Source organism: Hypanus sabinus, chromosome 7 (assembly GCF_030144855.1).
Source record: "Hypanus sabinus isolate sHypSab1 chromosome 7, sHypSab1.hap1, whole genome shotgun sequence".
Classification (NCBI taxonomy): domain Eukaryota; kingdom Metazoa; phylum Chordata; class Chondrichthyes; order Myliobatiformes; family Dasyatidae; genus Hypanus; species Hypanus sabinus.
Genome location: NC_082712.1, coordinates 107,597,919 through 107,616,812, shown reverse-complemented (window position 1 = coordinate 107,616,812; position 18,894 = coordinate 107,597,919).

Here is an 18,894-nt window from a genome sequence, read left to right as displayed (position 1 = left end):
GTAAATGTAAGTAAATCAATTACAGTATATGTATATTGAATAGATTAAAAATCATTCAAAAATAGAAATATATATTAAAATGGGAGGTAGTGTTCATGAGTTCAATGCCCATTTAGGAATCGTGTGGCAGTGGGGAAGAAGCTTTTCTAATGAATCCCTCTTGTTGATTGATTGGTTATTCCTCAAATCAGAGAAACCACCGTGAATCTCTGTCTTTTAAAACCTCTATCACGAACCTGATTAAAAGTTCTCTCTGTGCACCCCTGATGTTGATTGTCCAACCGAGATACAGGTATTTAATCTTCAAGTGCAAACTCCTCATAGATGACACCAGAGTCATGATTCAATGTGAATCACTAACTGTGGAAGTTAGCAATGTTTCATATCATAATATTATATAATGTAAAATTTGTATTTCCTTTCATAGTTAAACAATCCTGCCAGGGTATTAGTACCCTTTGAGTTCAGGTGTAACCCATTGTTTTTTTAGGTATCACTTATTCAAAAACGATGGGTTACACTTGAATTCAAAGGGTACTAATATCCTGGCGAGATTGTTTAATATAGCTGTTAGGGAGGGTTTAAACTAAGTTGGCAGGGGGAAAGGAAACCAGGGTGTTAGTGTCGAGGAAGAGAAAAATAGAAATAAGTCAAAGATACTGTTCAGCAAAGATGGCAAGAAGGACAGGCAGGTGAATAGACAGGATAATTTGCTGTACAATAGAAATATAGCAAAATCGGTAACAGATACTGATCTAAATGTACTGTATTTAAATGCACACAGCATTAGAAATAAAGTGGATGGCCTTGTTGTACAGCTACAGGTTAAAAGGTATGACATTGTGGCCATCAATGATGGATGAGATTGGGAGCTGAATGTCCAAGGATACATAGTGTACTGTATAGGAAAGATAGGAGGGTAGGTAAAGGGGGTGGTGTGGCCCTGATGGTAAGCAATGATATCAAATCACTAGAAAGAAGGGACATAGGATCAGAAGAGGTAGAATCCTTTTGGGTCGAGTTAATAAATGGCAAGGGTAAAAAGACACTAATAGCAGTTATATACAGGCCTCCAACCAGCAGCCGGGTTGTGGACTACAAGTTACAGTTAGAAATAGAAAAAGTGTGTCAGAAGGAAAATGTCAACATAATTATGGGGAATTTTAATATGAAAGTGGATTGGGAAAGTCAGGAAGGTACTGGATCTCAGGAGAGAGAGTTTGTAGAATGCCTACAGGATAGCTTTTTGGAGCAGCTTGTCCATAAGCCCACCAGGGGATCGGCCGTTTTGGTTTGGGTGCTGTGTAATGAACCTGAGGTGATTAGGGAGCTCGAGGTAATGGAACCCCTTGGAAGTAGTGATCATAATATGATGAGTTCAGTTTCAAAGAGACGGCGTGGGAAAACTGAGAACTGGACGACATTTAAAAACTTACAGAAGGAAAGGAAATTAGGAAAGGAAAGATGAATTATGAAAAGAAGTTGGCAATTAACATAAAAAGGATACTAAGAGTTTTTAAATATATGAAGAGTAAAAAAGTGACACGGGTAGATATAGGACCGATTGAAAATGATGCTGGAGAAACTATAATGGCTAACAAAGAGATGGCAGAAGAACTAAATGAGTATTTTGCAGCAGTCTTCCCAGTGGAAGACATTAGCAACATACCTGATAGCCAGAGGTCTCAGGGAATATAATTATGTACAGTCAAGATTACTGAAGGGAAAGTGCTTGGGAAGCTAAATGGACTAAGGATAGATAAGTCTCCTGGACCGGATGAAGTGCACCCACAGGTTCTGAAGGAGGAAGCTTTGGAGAATGTGGAGGCATTGGAAATGATCTTCCAGGAATCAATAGACTCTGGAAGGTCACAAATGTAGTTCTGCTGTTTAAGAAAGGAGGGAGGCAGCAAAAGAAAATTACAGATCTATTAGTCTGACATCGGTAGTTGGGAAGTTATTGGAGTCGATCCTTAAGGACGAAGTTATGAAATACCTCGAGGTGCATGACAAGAAAGGCCCAAGACTGCATGGTTTCATGAAGGGAAGATGCTGCCTCACCAACCTATTGGAATTTTTTGAGGTAATCTCAAATAAGATTGACAAGGGAGAGGCTGTGGATGTTGTGTATTTGGATTTTCAAAAGGCCTTTGATAAGGTGCCGCATAAGAGGCTGCTTAATAAAATGAGAGCCCATGCAATTACAGGAAAAATATTGGACTGGGTGGAGCATTGGCTGATAGGCAGAAAGCAAAAGGTGGGAATAAAGGGATCCTATTCTGTTTGGTTGCTGGTTACTAGTGGTGTTCCACAGGAGTTTGTGTTGGGGCCGCTTCTTTTTATACTGTACATCGATGATTTAGATTATGGATTAAATGTTTTTGTGGCTAAGTTTGTGGATGACACCAAGATAGGTGGAGGAGCAAGAATTGTTGAAGAAATGGAAAGGTTGCAGAGAGACTTGGTCAGTTTAGGAGAGTGGGCAAAGAAATGGCAGATGAGATACAATGTTGAGAAATGTGTGGTTGTATATTTTGGAAGAAGAAATAATTGGGCAGATTATTATTTCGATGGGAAGAAAATTAAAAAATCGAAAGGGACTTGGGGTTCTTGTGCAGGATACCCTAAAGGTTAACCACCAGGTTGGATCGGTAGTAAGGAAAGCGAATGCTATGTTGGCATTCATTTCAAGAGGAATAGTGCATAAGAGTACAGAGGTGTTGATGAGGCTCTATGGGGCACTGGCGAGACTTCATTTGGAATACTGTGTGCAGTTTTGGGCCCCCTATCTTAGAAGGGATGGACTGATGTTGGAGAGAGTTCAGAGAAGATTTATGAGGATGATTCCTGGAATGCAGGGGCTAGCATATGAGGAGCGTTTGTCAGCTCTTGGATTGTATTCATTAGAGTATAGAAGAATGAGAGGGGATCTCATAGAAACATTTCGGATGATGAAAGGGTTAGAAAGAGTAGAAAGAACATAGAACAGTACAGCACGTTACAGGCCCTTCGGCCCACAATGTTGTGCTGACCCTCAAACCCTGCCTTCCATATAATCCCCCACCTTAAATTCTTCCATATACCTGTCTAGTAGTCTCTTAAACTTCACCAATGTACCTGCCTCCACCACTGACCCAGGCAGTGCATTCTACGCACCAACCACTCTCTGAGTAGAAAACCTTCCTCTAATATCCCCCTTGAACTTCCCTCCACTTACCTTCAAACCATGTCCTCTTGTGCTGAGCAGTGGTGCCCTGGGGAAGAGGTGCCGGCTATCAACTCTGTTTATTCTTTTTAATATCTTGTACACCTCTATCATGTCTCCTCTCATCCTCCTTCTCTCCAAAGAGTAAAGCCTTAATCTCTGATCATAATCCATACTCTGTAAACCAGGCAGCATCCTGGTAAATCTCCTCTGTATCCTTTCCAATGCTTCCACATCCTTCCTACAGTGACACAGTACTCCAAGTGTGGCCTACCCAGAGTTTTATAGAGCTGCATCATTACATTGCGACTCCTAAACTCTATCCCTCGACTTATGAAAGCTAACACCCCATAAGCTTTCTTAACTACCCGATCTACCTGTGAGGCAACTTTCAGGGATCTGTAGACATGTACCCCCAGATTCCTCTGCTCCTCCACACTACCAGAGTACCCTGCCATTTACTTTGTACTCTGCCTTGGAGTTTGTCCTTCCAAAGTGTACCACCTCACACTTCTCCAGGTTGAACTCCATCTGCCACTTCGCAGCCCACTTCTGCATCCTATCAACGTCTCTCTGCAATCTTCGACAATCCTCTACACTATCTACAGCACCACCAACCTTTGTGTCGTCTGCAAACTTGCCAACCCACCCTTCTACCCCCACATCCAGGTCGTTAATAAAAATTATGAAAAGTAGAGGTCCCAGAACAGATCCTTGTGGGACACCACTAGTCACAACCCTCCAATCTGAATGTACTCCCTCCACCACAACCCTCTGCCTTCTGTAGGCAAGCCAATTCTGAATCCACCTGGCCAAACCTCCCTGGATCCCACGCCTTCTGACTTTCTGAAAGAGCCTACCGTGTGGAACCTTGTCAAATGCCTTACTAAAATCCATGTAGATCACATCCACTGTACTACCTTCATCTATATACCTGGTCACCTCCTCAAAGAACTCTATCAGACTTGTTAGACACAATCTGCCCTTCATAAAGTCATGCTGACTGTCCCTGATCAGACCATGATTCTCTAAATGCCCATAGATCCTATCTCTAAGAATCTTTTCCAACAGGTTTCCCACCACAGACGTAAGGCTCACCGGCCTATAATTATCCAGACTATCCCTACTACCTTTTTTGAACAAGGGGACAACATTTGCCTCCCTCCAATCCTCCGGTACCATTCCCGTGGACAACGTGGACATAAAGATTCTAGCCAGAGGCTCAGCAATCTCTTCCCTTGCCTCGTGGAGCAGCTTGTGGAATATTCCATCAGGCCCGGGGGACTTATCCGTCCTAATGGATTTTAACAACTCCAAAACCTCCTCTCCCTTAATATCAACATGCTCCAGAATATCAATCTCACTCACATTGTCCTCACCGTCATCGTTCCCTCTCATTGGTGAATATTGAAGAGAAGTATTCATTGAGGACCTCGCTCACTTCCACAGCTTCCAGGCACATCTTCACACCTTTATCTCTAATTGGTCACTCCTGTCATCCTTTTGCTCTTCATATAATTGAAGAATGCCTTGGAGTTTTCCCTTACCCTACTCGCCAAGGCCTTCTCATGCCCCCTTCTTGCTCTTCTCAGCCCCTTCTTAAGCTCCTTTCTTGCTACCCTATATTCCTCAATAGACCCATCTGATCCTTGCTTCCTAAACCTCATGTATGCTCTCTTCTTCCTGCTGACTAGATTTTCCACTTCACTTGTCACCCATGTTTCCTTCACCCTACCATTCTTTATCTTCCTCATTGGGACAAATTTATCCCTAACATCCTGCAAGAGATCCTTAAACATCGACCACATGTCCATAGTACATTTCCCTGTGAAAACATCATCCCAGTTCACACCCGCAAGATCTAGCCTTATAGCCTCATAATTTGCCCTTCCCCAATTAAAATTTTTCCTGTCCTCTCTGATTCTATCCTTTTCCATGATAATGCTAAAGGCCAGGGAGTGGTGATCACTGTCCCCCAGATGCTCACCCACTGACAGATCTGTGACCTGACCCGGTTCGTTACCTAATACTAGATCTAGTATGGCATTTCCCCTAGTCGGCCTGTCAACATTTTGTAACAGGAATCCATCCTGGACACACTTAACAAACTCTGCCCCATCTAAACCCTTGGAACTAATCAAGTGCCAATCAGTATTAGAGAAGTTAAAGTCACCCATGATAAAAACCCTGTTATTTTTGCACCTTTCCAAAATCTGCCTCCCAATCTGCTCCTCGGTATCTCTGCTGCTACCACGGGGCCTATAGAATACTCCCAGTAGAGTAACTGCTCCCTTCCTGTTCCTGACTTCCACCCATACTGACTCAAAAGAGAATCCTGCTACATTACCCACCCTTTCTGTAGCTGTAATAGTATCCCTGACCAGTAATACCACCCCTCCTCTCCTTTCTCCCCCCTCTCTTTCCCTTTTAAAGCACCGAAATCCAGTAATATTGAGAATCCATTCCTGCCCTGGTGCCAGCCAAGTCTCTGTAATGGCCACTACATCATAATTCCATGTATGTATCCAGTTTGTTCCTGATGCTTCTTGCATTGAAGTACACACACTTTAGCCCTTCTAGCTTACTACCTTTACACCCTTTATTCTGCTTCTCTTTCCTCAAAGCCTGTGGAAGATGTGGAAAGGCTGTTTCCCCTGGTGGATGAGTCCAGGACAAGAGGCCACAGTCTTAGAATTAGAGGGAGGAGGGATGAAGTAGAGAGCTGGGAAGTGATAGGCCGAAGGGAAATGGGCTGGGGGAAGGTGGAGAATTATAGGAAATAAAAGAGAAAGAAAGGTAGGGCTGGGTGGTGATTATAGTGAGGGGGGTGGAAGAGAAAGAAAGAGAACCAGACTAAAATTATAGATAGGGATGGGGTATTGGGGGGCAGGGGTATCAACCTCCCCCACTCTTACGGGATCCGACCACCAGACACATCTTCCCCTCCCCCCCACTCTCGGCTTTCTGCAGGGATCATTCCCTACGCGACTCCCTTGTTCATTCATACCCCCCATCCCTCCCCCATCTCCCTCCAGGCACTTATCCCTGCAAACGGAAGAAGTGCTACATCTACCCCCACACTTCTTCCCTCACCACCATCCCAGGCCCCAGACAGTCCTTTCAGGTGGGTGAGGCACCACTTCACCTGCGAGTCAACTGGGGTGATATACTGTATCCGGTGCTCCCGATGTGGCCATTTATACACTGGGGAGACCCGTCACAGACTGGGAGACCATTTCGCCGAACACCGGCGCTCAGTCCTCCTGCAGTGGCGGGATCTCCCTGTGGCCACACACTTCAATTCCACAGACCACTCCCACTCCGACATGTCTGTCCATGGCCTCCTCTACCGTCAAGATGAGGCCACACGCAGGTTGATGGAGCAATACCTTATCACCTGCCTAGGTAGCCTCCTACCTGCCAGCATGAACATTCAACTCACAGACCTCCGTTGATACCCCTGCCCCTCCTTACCCCATCCCTATCTATAATTTCAGTCTGGTTCTCTTTCTCTCTCTTTTCCCCCCTCACTATAATCTCCCCCCAGCCCTACCTTTCTTTCTCTTGTATTTCCCATAATTCTCCACCTTCCCCCAGCCCATTTCCCTCCAGCCTATCACTTCCCAGCTCTCTACTTCATCCCTCCCCCCCACTTCTTATCCCCCCCACTCGACCATCCCATGTTACTTCACTCCTGATGAAGGGTTTCGGCCCGAAAAGTCGTCACTACCTCCTCCCATAGATGCTGGCTGGCCTGCTGAGTTCTGCCAGCATTTTGTGTTTTTAGTAAGTGTCCTAATATTCCTGAGTGAAGTCTCAGAATTCTGTCAGCATTCAGGGGCAATGCCTCTCATCAGGGAGGGCCACTCTTGTTGCTGAGGATCAAGAACCGATTTTTGGTGAAGTCTGCATCTGTTAAACCACTGTGGACTTCTTGCAAGTTTCTGTTTATCATGCAAGATATAATTTTTTCCCCAGCTACATCAAGACTGAGAAGTATAAGTTCTTGAAAACTCTTTTCCCCAGGTTTGTGGACAGCAGGTTGTTCATTTCTTACCTGTTGTTGGAGTTGTGATCGATGTTGATGCTTGAAGGAACACAGTAGATGGTGTAAATAGACAGACTAGAAGATCATTCCATCATCAATCAGTGCACAGAAGTTAAGAAACTGTCCCATCTAAGAGCAGTTGGTCTTATTCAGAAGAGATTACTAACCTCATTAGGTTTTTCTCTGCCAGATTCGTATTGTTAATATTTCAAGATCAAAAAGATTATATTGAAAGTGGCATTGGATTGAAATTGGGTCACTGATGATGAGAAATAAGTTTCCCCTTGTCTATTCATTTCATTTCTGCCTTCATTGAATTAACTTGCTTCCCAATATTTACAGTTATACTTTGAAATGAGCATCTCAAGTGGAGCAGAGTGAGCTGCCTTAATGATTGGTTATAGCACTCACATCCACGGTGAAGGAGTGCTTTGAGTGTTTGGTTATGTCTAGAATCAACCCTAGTCTCAGCAAGGACCTGGACCCACTGCAACTTGTCTATCGTCACTGAAGGTCTATAGCAAAAGCAACCTTAATGACACTACACATGGCCTTGGATCATCTGGACCATACTGGTACTTGTGTCAGGATGCTGTTTATTGACTATAGCTGAGCATTTAAAGAATTGAGGTAACTGCACAATTTTCTTGACATGTAAACACAAGGAAGTCTGTAGATGCTGGAAATCTGGTGGTCCTAATGCAGCCTCCTCTATATGGTGTGACCCGCCATAAATTGGGTGACTACTTTGGTGAGCACCTCCACACCATCCAGCACAAGTGGGGTTTCCCAGTGGCCAAACATTTGTATTCCAATTCCCATTCATGTTCCGACGTGTCAATCTTGTGTCTTTGCAGCTTTCTCTTGTGCCAAGATGAGGCCGCCCTCAGGTGGAGGAGCAACATCTAATATTCCATATGGATAGCCTCCTACCTGATGGCATAAATATCATTTTTTCCCTCCTTCTGGTAAACTGATCTCCCCCCTCACTCCTCTATTCCGCACTGTGACCTTTTATCTTTTCTCACCTGCCTGGTACTTTTCCCCTGGGTCCCTTCTGCCTTCCCTTACTCCGATGGTCCACTCTCCTTTCCTCTCACATTCCTTCTTCTCCAGTCCTTCACCTTTCCCACCCACCTGACTTCACTTATCACCTTCCAGTTAGCCTCTTCCCCCCCATATTATTCTTATTCTGGCATCTTTTCCCTTCTCTCACAGTCCTGAAGAAGAGTCTTGGCCTGAAATATCGACTGTCTATTCAAAAGTCCATAAGACCGAAAGATATAGGAGCTGAATTAGGCCATTTTGCTAATCGAGTCTGCTCCATTTTCCCTCTCACCCCAATTGCCACTTCCTCACCTTATCCTTTCATGCCCTGACCAATCAAGAATCTATCAAACTTTGCCTTAAAAATACATAAAGATTTGGCCTCCAAGCTGCCTGTGGCGAAGAATTCCACAGATCCTCCACTCTCCAGCTAAAGAAAGTTCTCTTCATCTCCATTCTAAAAGGATGCCCCTCTATTCTCAGGCTATCTCCTCTGGTCCTAGATTCTCCCATCATAGGAAACATCCTCTCCACATCCACTCTATTGAGGCCTTTCAACATTCAATAGGTTTCAATGAGGTCATCCCTCATTCTTCTGAATTCCAGTGAATACAGGCTCAGCCATCAAACACTCTCCATCAAGCTGTTCAATCATGGAATCATTTTCGTGAACCTCCTTTGGATCCTCTTCAGTGTCAGTACATCCTTTCTAAAAGAAAGAGCACAAAACTGCTCACAATATTCCAAGTGAGGACTCACTAGTTCTTTATAAAGCCTCAACATTACATTCTTGCCTTTATATTCTCTTGAAATGAATGCTAACATTGCATTTGCCTTCCTTACCAACAACTCAACCTGCAAATTAACCTATAAGGAATCCTGTGCAAGGACTCCACAGACCCTTTGTGTCTCGATTTTTGAATTTTATCTTCATTTAGAAAATAGTCTACACTTTTACTTCTTCTACCAAAGAGCATGACCAAAGAGCCCAACACTGTATTCCAACTGCCATTTCTTTGCTCGTTCATTTCCATAGATGATAAGGTTCCACAAATGAGGCTGCTTAATGAGATAGAATCCTGTGACATTGCAGGAAAGATACTGGTATGGATGAGAAATGGCTGACAGGCAGGAGGCAGTGAGTGGAAATAAAAGGGTCCTTTTTGGTTGGCTGCCAGTGACTAGTCCTGTTCCTCAGGGGTCAATATTGGGACTGCTACTTTGCACATTGTTTGTCAGTGATTTGAATAATGGAATTGATGGCTTTGTGGCAAAGATTGCGGTTAATACAAAGATAGCTGGAGGTGTAGGTGGAGCTGAGGAAGCAATATGATTGCAGCAGGACTTAGACAAATTGGAAAAATGGGCAAACAAGTGGCAGAATAAATACAGGGATGGGAAATGTATGATAATGCATTTTAGTAAAGGGAACAATATTGTAGACTATTATCTAAATGGGGAGAAGGTTCAAACATCAGAAGTGCAGAGGAACTTGGGAGACGTTGTCCAAGACTCCCAGAAGGTTAATTTATAGGTTGAGTCTGTAGTAAAGAAGGCAAATGCAATGTTGCAGTTAATTTTAAGGGGAATAGAATCTAAAAGCAAGGAGATGATGCTGAGCATTTGTAAGGCACTAGTCAGACTGCACTTGGAGTTTTGTCAATTGTTTTGGGCCCCTTATCTTAGAACGGATGTGTTGACATTGGAGAGAGTCCAGAGGAGGTTCACGATGATTTTGGGAATGAAGGGGTTAACATATGAGGAGTATTTGGCAGCTTTGAGCCTGTACTCACTGGAATTTATAAGAATGAGGGGGGGGGGGAGGAATCTCATTGAAACCTATGGAATATTGAAAGGACTAGATAGGATGAATATGAGGAGGATATTTCCTACTATGGGGGTATCTAGAACTGGAGGGCACAGCCTCAAAATTGAAGAGTTAGAATGGAGGTACAGATGATTTTTTTTTGCCAGAGAGTAGTGAATCTGTGGAATGCTCTGCCACAGACAGTGGTGGAGGCCAAATTCATGGGTATATTTAAAGCGGAAGTTGATCGTTTCCTGATTGGTCAGGGCATCAAAGAATATGGCGAGAAGGCAAGTGCATGGGGTTGAGAGTGATCCAGGATCAGCCATGATGGAATGGCAGAGCAGACTCAATGGGCTGAAGGGCCTAGTTATACTCTAATGTCTTCTTGTGGTCTTGTGCTCCTGACCTGCTGAGCTCCTCCAATGTTTTGTGGGTTTTGCATTCTTGACATTGCCCTGCCAGTCATGATGTTCAAAAGCACAAAAATACATTAGTATGGTAGATTTTGTGATTGTTAAATGTGACCACATTCCTGTATTTTTGACAGTTTATACCTGATGTTGTGATTGGAGTTGGTGTCCATCCTGGATTAAAGAGAGATGAAACAGTAAGTTCAAATAATTCAATTCCATCAACGTCTGGTGAAGATATTAATGAATGATTGGATTGAGACATGCAGTGACTTTTGTGGTTCGTGCAAAATGCTTCAATATCTGTTTCTGATGTGGTTGTTTATGGGATCGAATATGTTGTTGGAGTTCTGGTTGGAAACCGAATTGTCGGCTTAGTTAACGAAGTTTCTGAGCAATTCCATTCGTGTTCAGCAGGAGATTCACAGAATTTGAACAAATAACTCATTTTGTATCTGTTGCTGAAGTTTGTGTCAGTGTGAAGTGTACAATCTCATCACAGTGTGATTAATCGCAGAATGCATGTAACCTTCTTGGTCTGTATGGTCACCACACTGAGGATATGTTAAAATGCACAGTAACTGGATGTGAAAGGGAATACAGCAGGTAAAATGGTTGATGGAGGTGCTTACACAATTTCAAACTGATTCTATGACTGATTTTCTTTCAAGGAGAGTTTTACAACTCATTCTCAGTTCAATTTTTTGATTTGTAGTTTGCTTTCCCTTGCGTTTTAGTTTGTCATTCTTTGTTTATATGGTTTTTTTGGTAAATTATATTGTATTTTTTTATTTTTCCTGAAATACCTACAAGAAAATTTATCTTGGGGTCAAATATGGTAACATATACTAGATGTCCTTTAATAATAAATTTACTTTTAACTTTGAACTTCACACGAGGAAGAGTTTATACCTGTTATTAAAGTTCCAGTTGATGTTGACCCTGGAAAAGACAGAATTGAAACAATAAGCAAAGTCACATAAAATCTGGATTGGAACACACAGTAACATGTAAAGTTCACCCAAAATTATAAGTAATTTTTTATAAACTTAGCATCATAGTCACAGAAAAGTACAGTGCAGAAGAAGGCCCTTCGGCCCATCTAGTCCATGCCGAAACATTTAAGCTGCCTACTCCCATCGACCTGCACTGGGACCATAGCCCTCAATACCCCTACCATCCACGTACCCGTCCAAACCTCTTAAACATTGAAACTGAACTTGCATGCGCCACTTGTGTTGGCAGCTCATTCCACACTTTTGTGACACTGAGTGAAAAAATACTCCACTTAAATTTTTCGCCTTTCACCCTTAACTCATAACTTCTAGCTGTAGTCTCACCAAACTTCAGTGGAAAAGCCTGCTTGCATTTACCCTATCTATATCCCTCATAATTTTGTGTACCTCTATCAAATCTCCCCTCAATCTTCTACGTTCCAAGAAAACCTATTTAATCTTTCCTTATAACTCAGGTCCTCCTGTCCCAACAACATCCTTGTAAATTTTCTCTGTACTCTTTCAATCTTATTTACATCGTTCCTGTAACATAACTTCAACATAACATCCCATCTCCTGTACTGAACTCTTTGATTTCAGAAGGCCAATGTGCCAAAAACTTTCTTAACAACCTGTGATGCCAATTTCACTGAATGATGGACCTATATTCCCTGCTCCCTTTGTTCTACAACATTCCTCATTGCCCTACTGTTCACTGTATAAGATACAGTTAGTATATATATATATATATCTTATATCTTACTGCAGTAGTACAACACTTCACCCTTGTCTGCATTAAATTCCATCTTCCGTTTTTCAGCCCATTTTGCCAGCTGATCCAGATCTGCTGCAGGCCATGATAGCTTTCCCTGCTGTCCACTACTCCCACAATCTTGGGGTCATACACAAATCTGCTGATCCAGTCAATCACATTATCATTCAGATCGTTGATATAGATGCATTAGACCCAGCACTGTTCTCTGTGGCACTCCACTAGTGACAGGCCTCCAATCAGAGATGCAAGTAGCTCCTACCACTCTCTGGCTTCTCGCTCAAAGCCAATTTACTACCTCGTCTTGAATGCCAAGTGACTGAACCTTCTTGACCAATCCCTCATGCGTGACCTTGTCAAATGCCTGCTAAAGTTCACGTAGATAACATCAACTGCTTTGTCTTCATCAACTTTCCTGGTAACTTCCTTGAAAAACTCCACAAGATTGGTTAGACATGACCTGCCATGCACAAAGCCATGCTAGCTATCCTTAATCAGTTATGTCTATCTAAATACTTAAATATCTAGTCCCTTAGAATACCTTCCAGTAACTCCCACTACTGGCATCAGGCTCATGTGCCTATAATTTCCTTTGTTGAGTGCTTTTCTTATGCAGTGGAACAAATATGGCTATCAGGTACCTCACCTGTCACTAAGGACGAGTTAAATATCTTTGCTGGGGCCCTGACAATCTCTGTACTAGACTCCTGCAGGTTCCAAGGGAACACCTTGTCAGGCTCTGGGGATGAATACACCTTAATTTGCCTCAGGACATCAAGCACCTCCTCCTCTGTAATCTTTGTTGGGTCCATGAAGTAGATGCCGCTTTGCCTCACTTCTCTAGACACTGTTCATCTCTTGAGTAAATACAGGTGCAAAGAGATCATTTAGGATCTCTTCCATCTGTTTTGGCTCCACACATGGATAACCATTCTTGTCTTCCAAAGGACCAATATTGTCCCTTGCAGTTCTTTGCTCTTCACATAACTGTAGAATCCCTAAGGATTTTTTTTATCTTGTCTGTTAGGGCAACCTCATGCTTTCTTTTTGTCTTCCAGATTTCTTTTTGCATTTTGCAAGTGTTCTCTTGCATTTCTCTACTCCATAAACACCTCATTTGTTGCTACCTGCCTATACCTGCTGTGTACCTCCTTTGGTTTTCTTAACCACGGCTTCAAAACCAAGGTTTCCTACACTTGTTATCTTCACCTTTTATTCTGACAGGCACGTAGAACCTTTGTACTCTCATAATTTCACTTAAGTCCTTCCACTTCCTAAATACACCTTCACCAGAAAACAACTTGTGCCAATCCACATTTGCTAAATCAATTCTGATACCATCAAAATTAGCCTTTTTCTAATTTAGAATCTCCACCCATGGACCAGATCTATCTTTTTGCAAACTTACTGTGAAACAAATGGAATTGTGATCACTGGATGTAAAGTGTTCCCCTACACAAACTTCTTTCATTCGCCCTGTCTCATTCACTAATCACAGATCCAGTAGAGCATGCTCTTCATTGGAATTTCTACATACTGATGAAGGAAACTTTCCTGAGCATATTTGACAAACTATCCCACCTAGTCCTTTTACACTATTGGAGTCCCAGTCTATATGTTGAAAATCAAAATCACCTACTAGAGCAATCTTAAGTTTCATTGCAACATCTGCAATATTTTTTTAAACAAATTTTTCAGTTTAGCTGAGCAGGATACTAAATAATTCCATCCTTGTTGAATGTGGGAAAATTCAGTGTAAGTAATGGGTCAACAGCTTCCAGTGCCATCTCTGGAATGGCTGGAGTGTGAGCTGAACTGAAGGGGGTGAAACATGGATCCAGGACAGGCTCTGCAGTGGATCAGGAGTGTATCATTGCTGTTGTTGTCCATTTCCATCACAGCTATCACCCTGCTGCATTACAGCTGATCCCATACCTCTTGTTGTAGTTGAAGTAATTGTCGATGAAGGAAAGGTTACAACTGGTTCTGTAAGGACAGAAAGTAGAATTTCACTAGTATACTGACATCAAGTATATGGCCAATTACTTTATCAACTTGCATGATTTTGGAACATAGAAAGCAATGGGAACATCAAGGAGTTTCCCCGTTGGTGACCAGGAGAACATACAAAATTCCTCACAGATAGCACATGATTCAGTGTGCAAATTGCCTATTTTTCATATCCCTAATTTTATCTAATTTACATTTAGTATCTCCTTTCGTAGTTGATGAACTTAATTAACACATACCTCTGGCGTTTTTCACTTAATGATTTCTGTATGTTGTGTGTGTTTGGAATGGTTAGATCTATTAAGTAACTTGATCTTTCTCATTTATCCTCAAATATTTTATCCGGATGGTTATTATGGATTGTCCTATTTGTAATAATGGATCGGTCCCCTGGCTCTAAAATAGGATCAGGATTGGCTTTACAGTAAGGTAGATATCTTTCATGTGTTTTTATTTTAAGGCAAGATTTTGGTGAATGACATCTGCCCTTGATAGTGCTGTTTATTAATAGTATTATTACATTTTTTCTCAACTCAAGCTGGTAATTATGATTATTATTTTATTTTCCTCCTTTTCTTCCTTTTATTTGCACAGTTTGTTCTCTTTTCTACACTGGTTGTCTGCACATTTGAAGCGGTCTTTCATTGATTCTATTAAGGTTATTGAATTTGTTGAGTATGCCTGCAAGAAAATGAAATTCAGGGTTGTATATGGAGACATTTTTGTTCTTTGAGAATACATTTACTTTGCTTTACTTTACAATAGAAAAGGAGTGAAGAGGAGTGTGAGCTGGCTGGTGATATATGGATCCAGTTAAGGACTGGTGATGGGCAGATGTGGGATGACAGAGTAGGGATGGTGTCAGAAGCTGGAGACAATTGGTGGAAGCGTCAAAGGACAGAGGATAGTGGAATCTCATTGGAGAAGAAGATGGGGCATAGAATTAAGATGGGAGGAGCGGAACCTAAACAATAAGTGTTTGATTGATAGGCAAGATGGAGGATGAGAAAGATGAATGGTGATGGGGCTGGTGTGAGAGCAGGAAGAACATGGGAGATCAGGATAAAAGAGGAAAGAAGGAAACTTCCTCCCTCCACTTCCTCATCCAGGTCATTTATAAAAATCATGAAGAGTAAGGGTCCCAGAACAGATCTCTGAGGCACTCCACTGGTGACCGACCTCCATGCAGAATATGACTTGTCTACAACCACTCTTTGCCTTCTGTGGGAAAGCCAGTTCTGGATCCACAAAGCAATGTCCCCTTGGTCCAACGTCTCCTAACTTTTTCAATAAACTTTGCATTGGGTACCTCATCTATTGCCTTGCAGAAATCCATATACACTGCATCTACTGCTCTTCCTTCATCAATGTGTTTAGGCACATCCTCAAAAAATTCAATCAGGCTCATAAGGCACAACCTGCTCTTTACAAAGCCATGTCCTAATCATATTATACCTCTCCAAATGTTCATAAATCCTGCCTCTCAGGATCTTCTCCATCAACTTACCAACCACTGAGGTAAGACTCACTGGTCTATAATTTCCTGAGCTATCTCTACTCCCTTTCTTGAATAAAAGACCAATATCCGCAACCCTCCAATCCTCCAGAACCTCTCCTGTCCCCATTGATTATGCAAAGATCAGCGCCAGAGGCCCAGCAATCTCCTCCCTTGTCTTCCACAGTAGCCTGGGGTATATTTTGTCCAGTCCCAGCAACTTATCCAACTTGATGCTTTCTGAAAGCTCCAGCACATCCTCTTTCTTAATGTCTACATGCTCAAGCTTTTCAGTCTGCTGCAAGTCATTACTACAATCACTAAGATCCTTTTCCATAGTGAATACTGCAGTAAAGTATTCATTAAGTACCTCTGCTATTTCCTCCAGTTCCATACACATTTTCCCACTGTCACATTTCATAGGTCCTATTCTTTCATGTCTTATCCTCTTGCTTTTCACATACTTGTAGAATGCCTTAGGGTTTTCCTTAATTCTGCCCACCAAGGCCTTCTGATGGTCCCTTCTGGCTCTCCTAATTCCCTTCTTAAACTCCTTCCTAGTAGCCTTATAATCTTCTAGATCTCTAACATTACCTAGCTCTCTGAACCTTTTGTAAGCTTTTCTTCTTGAGTAGATTTATTACAGCCCTTGTACCCCACGGTTCCTGTACCCTACCATAACTTCCCTGTCTCATTGTAACGTACCTATACAGAGCTCTACACAAATAAACCCCTGAATATTTGCCACATTTCTTCTGTACTTTTCCCTGAGAACATCTGTTTCCAATTTAAGTCTCCAATTTCCTGCCTGATAGCCTCATAATTCCCCTTACTCCAATTAAACACTTTCCTAACTTGTCTGTTCCTATCTTTCTCCAGTGCTATTGTAAAGGAGACAGAAGGAGATCATGATCTCCAAAATGCTCTCCCACCGAGAGACCTGATACCTGACCAGGTTCATTTCCCAATACCTAATCAAGTACAACCTCTCCTCTTACAGGCTTATTTACATACTGTGTCAAGAAACCTTCTTGAACATACCTAACAAACTCCACCCCATCTAAACCCCTTGCTCTACGGAGGTGCCAATCGATATTTGGGAATTTAAAATCTCCCATCACAACAACTCTGTTATTATTACACCTTTCCAGGATCTGTATCCTTATCTGCTCCTTGATATCCCTGTTACTATTAGCCAGCCTAAAAAAAACATCCAGTAAAGTTATTGACCCCTTTCTGTTCCTAACCTCCACCCACAGAGACTCCATAGACAATCCGTCCATGGCCATGTCCACCTTTTCTGCAGTCATGACACTATCTCTGATCAACAGTGTCATGCCCCCATGTCTGGAACATCTAAAACTCGGCATTTGAAGTAACCAATCCTGTCCCTGAGCCATCCAAGTCTCTGTAATGGCCACCACATCATATCTCCAAGTACTGATCTATGCTCTAACTCATCTGCTTTGTTCACAACACTCCTTGCATTAAAATAGATATATCTCAAGCCTTCAGTCTGAGCACGTCCCTTCTCTATCATCTGCCTCTTTTCCCTCTTGTACTGTCTACAAGCTTTCTCTATTTGTCAGCTAATCTCCTCTTCTCCAGTCTCTTCAGTTTGGTTCCCACCCCCCAACAAATCTAGTTTAAACTCTCCCCAGTTGTGTTAGCAAACTTCCTCACCAAGATACTGGTCCCACTGGGATTCAAGTGCAACCCGTCCTTTTTGTACAGGTCACACCTGCCCCAAAAGAGGTCCCAATGATCCAGAATTCTGAATCCCAGCCTTCTGCTCCAATCCCTTAGCCACACATTTATACTCCACCTCATTCTATTCCTATACTCACTGTTATGTGGCACATATAGTAATCCCGAGATTACTACCTTTGCGGTCCTGCTTCTCAATTGCCTTCCTAACTCCCTGTAGGTTGTTCTCAGGACCCCTTCCCTCTTCCTACCTATATCATTGTTACCAATATGCACTACGACCTTGGGCTGTTCTCCCTCCCATCGCAGGATATCTTGGACGCAATCCAAAACATCCCTGACCCTGGCACCTGGGAGGCAAACTACCATCCAAGTTTCTTTTCTACGTCCACAGAATCACCTGTCTGACCCTCTTACTATAGAGTCCCCTATCACTACTGCTTTCCTCTTCCCTTCCCTACCCTTCTGAGCCACAGGGCCAGACCCTGTGCCAATGGCATGGCCACTGCCGCTTCCCCCAGGTAGGTTGCCTGTACTCAAACAGGAGTACTTATTGTCAAGGGGTACAGCCACAGGGGTACTCTCTAGTACCTGACTCTTCCCTTTCCCTCTCCTGACTGTGACCCACTTGTCTGTCTCTCGTGGCCCCGGTGTGACCACCTGCCTGTAACTCCTCTCTGTCATCTCCTCACTCTCCTGACTAGGCGAAGGTCATTGAGCTGCATCTCCAGTTCCTTAACTTGGTCCCTCAGGAGCTGCAGCTCGACACACCTGGTGCAGATATGGCCATCTGGGAGGCTGGGGGTCTCCAGGACCTCCCACATCTGACACAGAGCAGAGAAAACTGGCCTCACATACATACTTCTTACCTCGCCTTGTCCTGTTACCAACTAATCCCATTGAGCCAAACTCCTATCGCTCTGCTACCCGCTGGATATGGCGGCCTTCTTAAAACTTTTGCTCTTTACTGGCTGCCTGCGCAGTCTCGCCTCTCTTTAACCTGAGTAGTTAAGAAAATCTCCCTTTACTCTGAAAAATCAGCAGTTCACTCGCAGCCTTCTTGCTCCGAACCCTCTCCAAAGAGGACATCAGGAGGGCTAATAGAGGGCATGAGACAAAAGGAAATCAAGTGAAGGAGAACCCCAAGAGCTCCTGAAGTTGCAGAATATCAAAAGCAAAAGGATAGCAAGGGACAAAATTGGCCCACTTGAATGTCAGCATGAACCTCTGTTCATAAAGCTGACAGACACGGTGGAGATCTGAAATGGATTTTTTGAAACTGCATTTACACAGGAAACAGTCTATTGAACTAAGGCAAAATGGCAGTGAGGTCATGAACTTTATTTGGACTGCAAAGGAGGAGGTGCTTTTTGTTTTGAGACCAATTAGGGTGGA